We start from the raw sequence: 15,617 nt of genomic DNA on the forward strand, positions 1-15,617 counted from the left end.
TCTCACTTTGTTGCCTAGGCTAGAGTGAGTGCCGTGGCGTCAGCCTAGCTCACAGCAACCTCAAACTCCTGGGCTCAAGCAATCCTTCTGCCACAGCCTCCCAAGTAGCTGGAACTACAGGCATGTGCCACCATGCCCGGCTAATTTTTCTATATATATTAGTTGGCCAATTAATTTCTTTCTATTTATAGTAGAGACGGGGTCTTGCTCTTGCTCAGGCTGGTTTCAAACTCCTGACCTCGAGCAATCCACCCGCCTCGGCCTCCCAGAGTGCTAGGATTACAGGCATGAGCCACCGCGCCCGGCCTCAAATGATTATTGAAAGGACTAAATACAACAATGAATATAAAGTCTTTAACGTGACGCCTAACACAAGGTGAGCACTCCATGCGTGTTAGCTCTTATTATCTGAAGACAATAATGCACTGTGGAGTCAATGGTATTTGAACAAAGAGTTTACGACAGGGCTCTCTCACTGAGCGGCCACATCTCAATGCAAACAGACCTAAAACGTAAGGGGTGTGTGTGCGTGTGTGCACTTGGGGGAGCAGGGTAGGATTGAAAGGTTCAGCAAACAATAAGTCCAAGTGCAGAACAGGCTAAAGTAGAGTTCAAACGACCTTGTCAAAACTCGGGTTTCATTTGTTTGCTTGTTTTGTTTTCTGTTGTTTCTGTCTGTGAGCTCCACTCTGCTTTCCTCATGGGTGCTCCCCCGGAAGCTCCCCAGGGTAGCAAGCCAGTCTTAGCAGTATCAGTTTTATGCCCTCTTATTTGAAAATCCTTTGAGGAAAGAGTGCGAGTCTCTTAGAAGTCTCAGCCAAAGAATCATTGCATCTATTAATAGGTGGCTGTGTTTGGATCACTAGCCCAAGGCCGAGCCAATCACTGTGGCCAGGGAAATCCTCTGACTAGGCCTAGCTCCCATGCTTACCTCCTGAGCCCTGGCCTAAATACACAGGCTGAGAGTAAGGGAATGTGATGGCACAGAGAGAATCAGACCATTGCTTCCAAAAGAATAATGCCTGGAGAGGTGGAATAACATGCTCCCATAACACTGTAGACCACAGTATTATTTCTGATGGTGAAAATTTGTTTTTGGTGGTGGGGGACAGAGTCTCACTCTGTTGCCCGGGCTAGAGTGCCATGGTGTCAGCCTCACTCACAACAACCTCAAACTCCTGGGTTCAAGCTATCCTCCTGCCTCAGCCTCCCAAGTAGCTGGGACTATAGGCATGCATCACCATGCCTGGCTAATTTTTTCTATATGTTTTAGTTTTCCAGCTAATTTCTTTCTTTCTCTCTCTTTCTTTCTTTCTTTCTTTCTTTCTTTCTTTCTTTCTTTCTTTCTTTCTTTCTTTCTTTCTTTCTTTCCTTCCTTCCTTCCTTCCTTCCTTCCTTCCTTCCTTCCTTCCTTCCTTCCTTCCTTCCTTCCTTCCTTCTTTCTTTCTTTCTTTCTTTTTTAGTAGAGATGGCATCCCGATCTTGCTCAGGCTGGTCTCAAACTCCTGAAACGATCTGCCCACTTTGGCCTCCCAGAGTGCTAGGATTACAGGCGTGAGCCACCGTACCAGGCCTGATGGTAAAAACTTAGAAATTACCCATAAAATGGGCTGAGTCCAATGGCTCACACCTGTAATCCCAGCACTTTGGGAGGCTGATGTAGGAGGATTGCTTAAAGCGAGGAGTTCGAGACTAGCCTAGGTAACATAGCAAGAACCCCCATCTCTACAAAAAAAAATTTAAAAATTAGCTGTATGTGGTGGCACATGCCTATAATCCCAGCTACTGAGGAGGCTGAGGTGGGAGGATCACTTGAGCCTAGGAGTTTGAGGTTAGAGTGAAGTAAGATGACACCACTGCACTCTACCCGAACAACAGAGCAATACTCTGTCTAAAAAGAAAAGAAAAAAGAAAGAATTTACCCACAATACAGTAAAATGAATTATAGAATGCATATATATGTGAAATGTAGGAAAAGAGTAATTTTAAATGGAAATTTGAATGATTAAACCACAATATACACATACATATACACACACTACAATCCTTAAACAATAACAGTGAACAAAACATATTGCAAGAGCAATGGGCAAACTAGCCTAGCTGAAGTAGAGAGAAGAGGAAAAGAAGAAAGCTGTGAGGAAAAACACAGAACATTATTAGTTATCTACCACAGAAATAAACACAGAGTCCATTTAGAGGTAAGTGGGTTTTCTTTTGCCCATCTGAATTTCTAACATTGTCATAGTCAAAGAAAACATCCAGGCCGGGCGCGGTGGCTCACGCCTGTAATCCTAGCTCTCTGGGAGGCCAAGGCGGGCGGATTGCTCGAGGTCAGGAGTTCGAAACCAGCCTGAGCAAGAGCGAGACCCCATCTCTACTATAAATACAAAGAAATTAATTGGCCAACTAATATATATAGAAAAAAAAATTAGCCGGGCATGGTGGCATATGCCTGTAGTCCCAGCTACTCGGGAGGCTGAGGCAGGAGGATTGCTTGAGCCAGGAGTTTGAGGTTGCTGTGAGCTAGGCTGACGCCACGGCACTCACTCTAGCCTGGGCAACAAAGCGAGACTCTGTCTCAAAAAAAAAAAAAAAAAAAAAGAGAACATCCAAGACATGCTTATTTTCTTCTCATCTTCCAAGAGGAAATTCATGGAAGACATCAAATTCCTATCTCAGAAATAGCCTTCAGGATTTTTTTAAAATTTATGTGTGGGGCAGAGTGAGGACACGTAAGACATTCTCTCTTTGCAAATTTTAAGTATACATTATCATTAACTATAGTCACCATGACATACATTAGGTCTCCAGAATTCTGGGAATTTTTTATTTGTTTATTTTATTTATTTATTTTTTTTGAGACAGAGTCTCGTTTTGTTGTCCAGGCTAGAGTGAGTGTTGTGGTGTCAGTCTTGCTCACAGCAACTTCAAACTCCTGGGCTCAAGCGATCCTCCTGCCTCAGCCTCCTAAGTAGCTGGGACTACAGGCATGCACCACTGTGCCTGGTTAATTTTTTCTATATATATATTTTTAGTTAGCCAATTAATTTCTTTCTATTTATAGTAGAGATGGGGGTCTCGCTCTTGCTCAGGCTAGTTTCGAACTCCTAACCTCAAGCAATCCTCCCGCCTCGGCCTCCTAGAGTGCTAGGCTTACAGACGTGAGCCACCGCACCCGGCCTCTGGAGATTTTTTAAAAGAGAAAATTGTTATATCAGAACACCAACTTGTACACCTTAAAAAAATACAATTTTTATTTGTCAATTATACCTTAATAAAGCCAAAAAAGTCCCCCATAAAATCATATGTCATTTTTACAGGAAAGTTCAACACTGTACGTTGATATATGAAGCAATGAAGACATAGGAAGATTAATAAAGAGCTAAGGATGCCCCTACACCTATGTTCACTGCTATCCTGCTTCTGAAATATTTAAGGACTCTTCTTCCCACTCACACATTGATTATGTATTGATGGGGAAATATATGTAACAGAAAGTTATTGTGACTTCAGTAATGCTTTGCTAGCCTGTATTTTATTAGTCACATCCACGATCTGTATTCTTTTGAAAAGTAACCATCGATGTCACGTGCTGGGCATCCACGGAGATCCCCAGACCCTTGCCAGAGCCCCCAAGATTAGGTGATGCTGGTAAAGCCCATGCCACTCCCAGAAACCAGGAAAGAAAACACAAACAGCAAAAGTTCCTAAAAATCCTCTTTAGACACGTCTCTGACTCTACCCTGATTTTCCACTCGAAACCTCTGGTAAACTCACTCCCTCTCTCCACACTGTGCCAGCACTCCTCTGGGACCACCTGCTCTTGGGAAATCCTGCCCTTATCATTCATAGTGGGCATCTCTACTTTTGTCACAGGGGCAGCTCCTTTGGAATTCTCATGGGAAAAATCCCCAAATCATTAGACTTGATTTCATTTTTTTTTTTTTTTTTTTTTGAGACAGAGTCTCACTTTGTTGGTCAGGCTAGAGTCAGTGCCGTGGCGTCAGCCTAGCTCACAGCAACCTCAATCTCCTCAGCTCAAGGGATCCTACTGCCTCAGCCTCCCGAGTAGCTAGGACTACAGGCATGTGCCACCATGCCCGGCTAATTTTTTGTATATATATTTTTACTTGGTCAATTAGTTTCTTTCTATTTTTAGTAGAGATGGAGTCTCACTCAGGCTGGTTTCGAACTCCCGACCTTGAGCGATCCACCCGCCTCAGCCTCCCAGAGTGCTAGGATTACAGGCGTGAGCCACCGCGCCCAGCCTAGACTTGATTTCATTCTAGTCACTCTCTCATGGCCACCTCCCTCCAGTTACAATTTCTCAGCTCTTCCAGCTATATGGGACTCAACTGGCCTTTCAGCACTCGTACTGGGTCTGGGCTATCGTCAGTTTTTATCAAACTACCCCAGGATCTATGCCTTCTTATCTTCTTCATTCCTTGCCAGGATGAAAACCAAGCAGTCTCCAAACTCCATTGCTACTGGTGCTCATGAGCCAATGAGAAAAAACTTTCCAAAATGGGGGTGGGAGTAGGTCTAGTCCTTCTATGGCCACATTGCTTTTTTAATAGTGTCACTCTAAAGCCAAGATGCTCCCCCGCCCCATCTCTTTTGTGTAGAAACTCAAGGGATGACTCTTACCATATTTCAAACCAAGTGAAAAAGAGACGGTGACATCTTGAAGACAGCATCTTGGACTTCTGTCAGACACTCGGTCTCCACCAGGAAATCAGCCACCAGTGAGATCCCTGTCAACCATCAGGTCTTCCTTTTAGAGATTTCTTGACTCTGTTTGGGATTTGAGGTTTGTTTGTTTCTCCCAGCAATTTCCTTGGGTGAATTTCCTGGTGACAGGCCCAAATGCCTCCATGCATGCCTGCTGACTCTGAATCCCATCTAATCCATTGTCAAAAACAACCTTCTTTCTTGAGTTGAAATGGGATTTTTTCTTTTTTTTCTTTTTTTTTTTTTTTTTTTGAGACAGAGTCTAGCTTTGTTGCCCAGGCTAGAGTGAGTGCCAAGGCATCAGCTTAGCCCACAGTAACCTCAAACTCCTGGGCTCAAGCAATCCTCCTTCCTCAGCCTCCTGAGTAGCTGGGACTACAGGCATGCGCCACCATGCCTGGCTAATGTTTTCTATATATATTAGTTGGCCAACTAATTTATTCTATTTATAGTAGAGACGGGTCTCACTCTTGCATAGGCTGGTTTTGAACTCCTGACCTTGAGCAATCCACCTGCCTTGGCCTCCCAGAGTGCTAGTATTACAGGCGTGAGCCACCACGCCCAGCCGAAATAGGATTTTTTTTTAATCCTCCAGGGGTAGTGTGATCACTTAATATATTGTCCAGACCAGAATATGCTGAGACAATAGGCATAAACCAGGCCTCTCCTCAGCAAATAGGGACATAGGATACTACCTACAGGCCTTAACACAGAGCCTTGTCCACAATAGATGCTCAGTAAATATGACTTCACTGATTGGGTCTCTATATATTGTGTCATTTTCCTGATGTCCGGTTAATGCCACACTGCATTTCAAAGTTCCATTTTTTAATTTTTTTCTGTTTTGTAATTCCAGTTATATGCAGCAAGATATGACAGCAGGTTCTTTCCTGACCAATCTTAAACCTCCCCCCACAAAAGCTTTATCCTAAAAAATATCTTTTAAACACATCACAATTTATGACACTAAACTACAAGAATGCATCCTTTCATTTAGCAATTATATAGTCAGCACTTATAGTACACAGAGGCCTGTGCAATGAAAGGGGATACAACCATGAACATGGTAGATGCATGGTCAGTCCTGTCCTCCCAGAACTTGTCATGTAGGTTCACTGCAGGGAGTACACAGTAAGTAAGCAATTACAATAGAGGGTGGGATGCACTCATATGCGAAATGATGGTGTAAGATAAGATGTTCTAAAACTCTTCTTCCCAAGGTCCCCAAACACACCCATCATGTTGAGCCAGAAATGTCAGCATTATCCATTACTCCTTGCTCTCCCTCACCCTATTCTCATCACAGAATCCAGTAAGTCACTGTGCTCATTCCATTCTACTTCCTAAATATTTCTCTAATCTCTTTAGTTGACTTCTTCCTACTGTCTTTTCCCTAGGAAAGGAATTTAAAGCTGACTTATAAGCATTCCTAAGCTTCCAAAATCTGATTGCAGGAGAGTATTACAGTAATCTGTGCTCAGGAAGACGGTACCCAGAGTAGGGAAACAGTAGTGAGGATAAAGAGAAGTGAACAGACTATCGGAATTTTTAGGAAGTGGAATTGAATGGCCCTAGTTATTAATTAGTAGGGATGGTTGAAGTAAAGACAGAGAGTGAAGAGAGGATGACACCAGATTTCTGGCTTGAATTCCTTGGTGGGTGGTGTGAAATACAGAAAGAATATGATTCTTGGGAAACAAAACAAGTTTAATGACCTCAAGCACTTGAACACATTTTTTATTTGCATGCCTTTCACCATCCAGGTGGAGAGGGCAGTTGGATACACTGGTCTAGGATTCAAAAGAAATATATAATATCATGACCAGGTAGTAGGTTGTGTAGAAGAAAAAAAAGGCATTAGAAGGAACCCTGAAGAAAATCAATGTGAAAGAGAAATTACAAAGAAGACTAAGAAGTGGGGAGAGTTGGGCAGAAAACCTTCAAAGTAGACAGTCATGGAAACCAAAGGAAGAATACTCAGGCTGGGCGCGGTGGCTCACACCTGTAATCCTAGCTCTCTGGGTGACTGAGGCAGGAGGATTGCTCAAGGTCAAGAGTTTGAAACCAGCCTGAGCAAGAGTAAGACCCTGTCTCTACTAAAAATAGAAAGAAATTAATCGGCCAACTGAAAATATATAGAAAAAATTAGTCAGGCATGGTGGCACATGCCTGTAGTCCCAGCTACTCAGGAGGCTGAGGCAGAAGGATCACTTGAGCCTAGGAGTCTGAGGTTGCTGTGAACTAGGCTGACGCCACAGCACTCTAGCCCGGGGAACAGAGTGAGACTCTGTCTCAAAAAAAAAAAAAAAAAAAATATCCAGAAGGAGAAAGTAGTCAACTATGTCAACACTGCCAAGAGATCAGATAATGTAAGAGCTAAGAAATGAACCCTAGATTCAGCAATGTTCATCACCTGAGATTAAGTTTTCAAAATCAAAATCAAATTATGATTTGATAGGTGCAAGGCCTTCTTTGAAGGACATAGAGATTTGCAGATCAGAGATCCTGCTTTTCAGGAGGTCATACTCTGGTTTAGAAGCAAAAATACAGAGACACCGGAAACTGTTCCTCCCTCCTCTCTGACCAACAACAACAAATAAACCCTATAAATTCTACAGTGCATAATAAACCAAGTAAGTGGTGCAAATATCTCAAGTTCTCTGGAATGAGTACTATGGATCAGGAAAGTCATGTTTTTCCTAGAATCTATGTTTTAATACTATCGTTAACACCCTGAAGCACTTCCAAATAAAACAGCCAAGTAAGAAAAATTATTTAGAAACCATATTCATATGTGAAATAAGGAAAAAAAAGAAAAGAAAAGAATTTAAGAATCTAAGTTGTATTTGGATTGGTCAAGATATCTGTGATTGTCTACATCAAATATATGAGCTTTGATATAGAAAGTTGGTATTTCTTTTGTGTTGTTCCTGAGAACAGACCAAAGACAATGTCCAGGGGGCAAAAATTATCTCAAAAGAGAGAGAGAGGAGAAAAAGGAAGAAATTCTTATCAATAATAGTTGTCCAAAAATGCAGTGAACTACCATGTGTGTTTCTCATCTTGGACATATTCAAGCAGAGGCCAAAGGATATGTTGCAGGGTGAAAAGTTAGACTTGGCATCCTCTAAGATGCTTTCTAACTCTAAGATTCTGTGATTCTAGTTCAAAGAATTACTCTTATCCCAAGGTAATCAAAAAAAAAAAAAAAAAAAAAAGTCTTCCTGAAAGAAGGGTGATGTCCAACCTAGCCTTGGAAGATGGTTGGGATTTTGAGTGGTGAACAAGAGAAGGAAAGGGCATTTTATGTAGAAGGATAAATAGGCTAGTCTTGCTGGAGCTAACAGTTCACAAGAGGCTGGGAAGTCATCAGAACCAAACTGACAAAAACTTTCAACGCCAGCATGAGAAATTTGAGCAAAATCTTTTAGGCGACAAGGAGTTATTGAAGATGTTTGTGGAAGGAAATACACTTCAACTATGCAGAGCTTCAAGGAAGGTTGTTCTGGCATTTACTTGGGATGGATTAGAAATGAATGAGACTGAAAAAAGCAGGGGATTATTAGGAGGGATAAGAAAATAAGAAGTCAACCTCAGGGAATGGTGAAAAAAATAAATAAAGGTTAGAATGAGGGAAACTTTGGGAAAGAAGAATCCACAGCATTTGGTGATGGGTTATGTTGGGGAAAAGGCAGAAGAGAAAATCAGATGAATGAATGAATAAATGAAGAGGTTTGAGCCTGGCAGACAAGGGCAGTGAGAGAAACAGTGTCATTAGAACAACAGAGTCCGAGAGTCTAATCTGAGAGGCGAGTCATGCTGCCAACATGAGCAGTCAGCCTAAGGACAACCCATCCAAGACATCTCTAAGCTGCATAGTGTCTGACTAGCATCAGTGGAATATTACCAGCTGCTATGTCAGAGGAAATTGGGTTCCTTGCTTTTCTAAATGAGCCAAGCTGTTGTGCTGGCAACCAACACACATGACAGGCACTTAGCCAAGCATAAAGCAACAGGTTTAAAACATGTGAGTATGCAGATAAACCATCTCCAGCCCTTACCTCCCTGCTAAAGGTGAATTCACAGAGCCAAATGAAAAAGAAATCTCCCCAAACTCCAGAGCCATCTATTCTTTATACTGCTGTCTTATAGGAAAATATGTATAAATCTATGATGAGATTTACTTTCTTATTAGGAAACAGGGCAAAGAAAAGATACTTTAAAGCAAAGGCATTTTTGAGGTAGTGCTTGAGATAATATTGGGGAAAAGACTCTTCAACAACTTAAGCTCGGGCTATGTAGAAAAAGTAAATATAGATGCAGAGCTGGTGAATTTGAACAATGCAGAGAACCAGACTGGATCATTCAGGCTCCCAAAGCTGCTTTTTTTTTTTCTCTACAGTGGTTGGTTTTATTTTGTTTCGTTTTGTTTTTGCTTGGATTACCTGGACAATTGCCTCAACTCTCCATTTCACTCTGGTTCTATAGACATAGTCCTCTAAGTGTTCTATTTTTATCATGCTCGAATAAGAACTGAATACAATGGAGCTCATTGAAACGAGCCTCACTGAAAGGATTAAGCCAGTTGAAAGGATATGTTTCCTGCACATCCTATATTTTCCATGATGCAGAAAAATGAGCAATTCTCTGCCCTTGGTCTGCCCTCGCCATTAACAATCGTTTCCTCCTTGGAGGCAAGGGTAAAGTAGAAAGCAACATTTGGGCAAATATTCGTGTTGATAAGGAAAAAATGAAACAACAGTAGTCTGGAAAGCATGCCAAGTCCTGCAACCCCTGGCCCATGGCTCTGGGAGTCCCCTGGAAGACTGAAAAGGGTTTCCCCCGAATGGTGACTTTTCCTAAGCAAATTTGAAATTCAGTAATTCCCTTCAGTTCTCTGGGCCAGCTGAGAGTACTGCCAGGCACTCGGAGCTGGAGCTGCTTGCACTGTGAGCTCTGGATACAAACGGAGTCCCGTGGCTGGGAACGGCTGGAAGCTCTGGAAGGCAGTTTTCTTCCTTAGCTCTCTTTTGGTCTGGTGACCTTAAGCTTTCATTTTCCTCTCCATATAAAAGTCATTCTTCCTTTTAAATAAGCTTGAAACAAACAGCATAGGTGCTTCCTGAAATACTGTTTTGCAGAAAGGCAGTATTTTTCTCTCTACAGGAAAGGAAAAAGGATTAAGCAGCTTCCGGCTGCAGTTGAGGAAGGGGGGCAAGACGCAAGATGCAGACCTCCCCTCTCCAGGTGCTCATCCTTGGGCGTGGACTCCTCCGTGGAGCTGAAAATTTCAACTCAAAGAGCATGGTCTGTCCCTGCCTCACTACCAGAGTGTGAGCTGAGACTAAATACACACAAATCACTTTAAGATCTTGGAATTCCTATCACCCACAGGTAGAAGGGACTGACCAAGGCACTCCAGGTTTGCTGACCTCCCAGCCAGGAGACTTCCTGCCCCGGGTTTTACATCCGGCAGCCACTTCAGAAAGGTGTAAAGCTGGCAATATGGCTGGGAGGTCAGGCACACAACCTCTTTTTTTTTTTTCTTTTTTTGAGACAGAGTCTCGCTTTGTTGCCCAGGCTAGAGTGAGTGCCCTGGCGTCAGCCTAGCTCACAGCAACCTCAAACTCCTGGGCTCAAGCAATCCTACTGGCTCAGCCTCCCGAGTAGCTGGGACTATGGGCATGTGCCACCATGGCCGGCTAATTTTTTCTATATATATTAGTTGGCCAATTAATTTCTTTCTATTTATAGTAGAGATGGGGTCTCGCTATTGCTCAGGCTGGTCTCGAACTCCTGACCTTGAGCAATCCGCCTGCCTCGGCCTCCCAGAGTGCTAGGATTACAGGCGTGAGCCACCGCGCCAGGCCCACAACTTCTCTTAAAGCTGAGTTTTCACGGCAATCATGCTGTTTTCATTTACATTCGATTTTTAAATCAATGAAACTAGCAAAGGTTTCTAAAGATGTTCTCATTTAAAATTCATGTAAGATCAAGACTACATCAAGAGTCCGTATTAATAATCATGGTGATTGTTGTTATTGTTATGGTTACTATGGTGGGTTCAGAGAGCTGAATGGGCACAAGTTAAAGCCTTCCCAAGCCACAGGTTATACCCAAAAAGAGAACATAAAGGATAAATCCTTACGAAACGGTGCCCAGATCCCATTAAAAGACATATAAACCTCAGAGAAGTGACGGGTCTGGGAAGAAATCAGTGTTACGATGGTGACATACTGTACAAAAGCTCTCAGAGGGGGATGACAGGGCAAGCAAAGAAAGAACTTTCTTAAGTAAATGTCAAATCAATTAAAGGAACAGATCCATGGAAATAAATCATTTACAGAAACAGGTCCTACCTGTGGTTTCTAACACAAGATACACTAAACGCTCTGCCTCGAGTAACTAAATGAAAATGGATTCCAAAGTGATTCAGTCTCCACACATGGTGAGTAAGAGGCAAACTGCTAAAGCAAACCCTGCAAAACAAAGGTTTTCAAGATATAAAAATTCATAAGCCTTTCTTATCAGAAAAGAGGTGAATGAATATTATGGCATTCTTACAGCATGTTTGCTTTAGCATTTGTCATGGAGTTATCCTGTGCAAAGGTAAAGTTTGGTATGCAGTGTAATTATTTTCCCACCTACTTCTGTCACAAGGTCTACTTAAAGGGCAATTTTTTTTTTTCTTTAGTTCTTTAAATGCTTCCAAAAAGATATCTTAAGGTCAAGAAACTCCAACAATGTGCAAATATCTTTCAGGAGTAGTCGATTTCCCCCTAGTACCATTAGGGGAAATTTTATTGTAGTTAGCCTAAAAGAAGTTAATGGAGGGTCATGTTTCTATTTACTCTGGGACAGTATTAGTAACCAGAACCAGGAGGAAGAAGGCCTCACAGCAATGGAGCACAGCATTCTCGGTCAGGCTGCCTTCGTCTGCTAGCTTCTATTCCAGTGGATGTCAAAACGACATTTCACACAAAATATCTGAAACATATATATATATATATAATCTGTTGTCTATCTAGGCCTCTTTCTCGAGATTTTTAACCTTTTCATTTTGGCAAAAGCTCGATTATAAAATTTGGATTAATTAGTGATGCAACATCTCCATGAGATTTGATAGCTACAGTCTTTTTGTGTGTGTTCTTTGCAAAAGAAGTCATTATGAGATGGAATTTGATGACATTTTTCTCGTCAAATAGCCTCTTAGTAACTGAAGTCCAATAAACAGATTAATCCTTCTTTGTCCAAACAAATTAGGCAAATTCCCCAGTAATATTTGGGCACTTACTGGCACTTTCAACAAATATTTATTTGGTGCCTATCATGTGCCCAGCGCTCAGCACTGGTGAGACAAAAGTGAGGAAGCAGCCTAGTCCTTATAAAGGAATAGCAAGGAGGAATGTTTTTGTAGTGATGAGATAGTTCTGTGTTCTAATTGTGATGGCTACATGAACCTACACATGGGGTACCAGTTCATAGAACTACACGCATCTGCGCACACATACACACAAACGAAGTATATATAAATTCGTGAAACCCCAAAAAGGTCCTGTAAGTCTAGACAATGTTATTATTATAATGTGCTCTAGTTACCGTGTTTCCCTGAAAATAAGACCTACCCATAAAATAAGCCCTAGCAGGATTTCTAAGCCCTACCCCAAAAATAAGACCTAGTGATGAGCGTGGCTACACAGTGTATCTGCACAACCCGTGCATTCCGTCGGGGAGCAAAGAAGATGAGCAGCCCTTCTCATCTGCCCCATGAGAGCTCTGTTGCTCCACATGAGAGACTGGGGCCAATGGTTCTAAAGGAAATAGAGTTGCAAGAAATTCAGGATGGAATTCGGGATTTGGAGAGTTATGATGATGTTCCAGAAGAAGACGACTTAACTATATTTCAATAAATGTATAGATTGTTGTACCGCACTTAAAAAAAATAACACATCCCCTGAAAATAAGCCCTAGGGTGTCTTCTTGAGGAAAAATAAATATAAGACCCTGTCTTATTTTCGGGGAAACACGGTATTTAAGAGTGTTATTCTTTGTGGAAGCTGGATGAAGGGTACATGAAACTCTTATGTACTATGTTTTCAATTTATGACCCTAAAATTATTTCAAAGTTAAATATTTCATTTTATAAAAGACTAGCATTTGGCCAGGCGGTGGTGGTTCATACCTGTAATCCTAGCACTCTGGGAAGCCGAGGCAGAAGGATTACTTGAGGTCAAGAGTTCAATAACAGCCTCAGTAAGAGTGAGACCTTGTCTCAAAAAATAAATAAATAAATGAAAAGACTAGTATTGGCCGGGCGCAGTGGCTCACGCCTGTAATCCTAGCTTTCTGGGAGGCCGAGGCAGGAGGATCACTCAAGGTCAGGAGTTCGAAACCAGCCTGAGCAAGAGTGAGACCTCATCTCTACCAAAAATAGAAAGAAAAAAGTGGCCAACTAAAAGTATATACAGAAAAAATTAGCCGGGTATAGTGGCACATGCCTATAGTCCCAGCTACTAGGGAGGCTGAGACAGAAGGATTGCTTAAACCCAGGAGTTTGAGGTTGCTGTGAGCTAGGCTGACGCCACGGCACTCTAGCCCAGGCAACAGAGTGAGACTCTGTCTCAAAAAAAAAAAAAGACTGGTATTTGTTCTCATATATCTTGCACTCTGGTGGGAGAGACAAGTAACTAACAAGAAGACCAGAAATAAAATAATCACAGATTATTTTATGTGGTATAAAGAACATTGTCCCAAAAATACCATGATATGAAATAACAAAGGGTGTTATTCCCTAAAAAAGGGCAAGTAGAGAAGAACTCTCTAAGAATAAGACATTTAAGCTGAGACCTGAAAAATAAGGAACCAGCCAGGCTTAGAAAGATAACTAGTAAACACAGTAAAAGAACCTGTCTGGTTTAACTCATCAGAATGACCTTCAAAATTGTGACTTTATTAAGACAAAGCCTTGAAGGACAGCCAGATTTCAATGGGATGACCTTAGAATATAGGGAGTATTGCAGTCCTAACAGAAAGCAAGAATATAAAAAGAATGCGAAGATCTTCCAAGTACAATAGTCTTTAGATCCAGTAGAGGACAAGACATTTAAATATATTGAGTCAAAGAAATGAAAAATTCAATCAAGTGCTGAAAGCAAGGGGGATATTTGGAAGAATTAAGAAATATATCTCTTGAATCCAAAGTTTAGGAATCTGAAACCACTCCAGCTACAAATCAGCCCAGTGTGTCCCAGAGTCTCCAAGAATGCATTTAGTCATGATTGTTGATGGTTGAGAAAAAAATTTTTTAAGATATAATCTTGTCCACAGCAGGTAAGCATCTCCCAGCCCAGTGAAAGTTTCTAATAAAGTAGAGAAATGGTTCAGAGAACCAAACTCTTACAACTAATATTCCTGTGTTTAAAAACCTGAGCATAGGCCAGGCGCAGTGGCTCACGCCTGTAATCCTAGCTCTCTGGGAGGCCGAAGCAGGTGGATCCTTTGAGCTCAGGAATTGGAAACCAACCTGAGCAAGAGCGAGACCCTGTCTCTACTATAAATAGAAAGAAATTAATTTGCCAACTAATATATATATAGAAAAAATTAGCCGGGCATGGTGGCACATGCCTGTAGTCCCAGCTACTCAGGAGGCTGAGGCAGAAGGATCACTTGAGCCCAGGAATTTGAGGTTGCTGTGAGCGAAGCTGACGCCACAGCACTCACTCTAGCCTGAGCAACAAAGCTAGACTCTGTCTCAAAAAAAAAAAAAAAAACCTGAGCATAGGTGATTATTTTAAATATTCATAACGTGAAAAAAACTTTGACCTATTTGAGTAAAAGGTCAACCTTATAATTTAAAATGTGTAATTATATAAGATAGCCCAGTTAAAATCTAACTTTATTAAAATATTTAAGTTTATCCACATTTATGTTCAATTTATTACATTTAGAAGTTATTTAAAAATTTAAAATTTTCTCTATTAAATCATGCAGTTGTAGCATTTAGTAGGAAAATCACATATATTAAATTTATAAATGCAGTTTTAAATGTTTCAAAGTCCTTTAGCAAGTGATACTGTAAAAAAATAAAAATAAATAAAAGTCTTTATATAACAAATATTATTTAAGTTTCCATAAATGTAATATTAAAATTTGCTGGCTGGGCATGGTGGCTCACGCCTGTAATCCTACCATCTGGGAGGCTGAGGCGGGATGATCGCTCAAGATCAGGAGTTCGAAACCAGCCTGAGCAAGACCCTGTCTCTACTAAAAATAGAAAGAATCCCCCCCCCAAAAAAAAAAAAAGAAAAATAGAAAGAAATTAATCGGCCAAACTAAAAATATATAGAAAAAATTAGCCGGACATGGTGGCACATGCCTGTAGTCCCAGCTACTGCGGAGGCTGAGGCAGGAGGATCGCTTAAGCCTAGAAGTTTGAGGTTGCTGTGAGCTAGGCTGACGCCATGGTACTCTAGCCTGGGCAACAGAGTGACACTGTGTCTCAAAAAAAAAAAAAAATTTGCTAGACTTTTAAGTAGAATAATAAGATTTAGAAGGTAAACTTAGAGAGTGATATCAGCAAGCCAGCCAACTAAAAGCCATTAACGCTCATCTCACTAACAAAGACAGCCAAAACAAGAAACAAAAAACTATATTTTGATGAAGATAACTAAAGGAGAGTGCCAGAATGCATCAGAGGAGTAGAGAAATGCTATAGAGCACAGAAGCCCAGAATAGCCACATGGAGAATGGAATAAAACACCTGACTTCATCTATATCACTACATCTACTCAAACCCAGAGCCACCACACCCTTATCAACTGGCACACTGAGACTCATCTGCAGATGAAAATCTTTCTCTGTGAAAACCACTCTATAAAGTTTGC

This window comes from Microcebus murinus, chromosome 13 (assembly GCF_040939455.1).
Source record: "Microcebus murinus isolate Inina chromosome 13, M.murinus_Inina_mat1.0, whole genome shotgun sequence".
NCBI lineage: Eukaryota > Metazoa > Chordata > Mammalia > Primates > Cheirogaleidae > Microcebus > Microcebus murinus.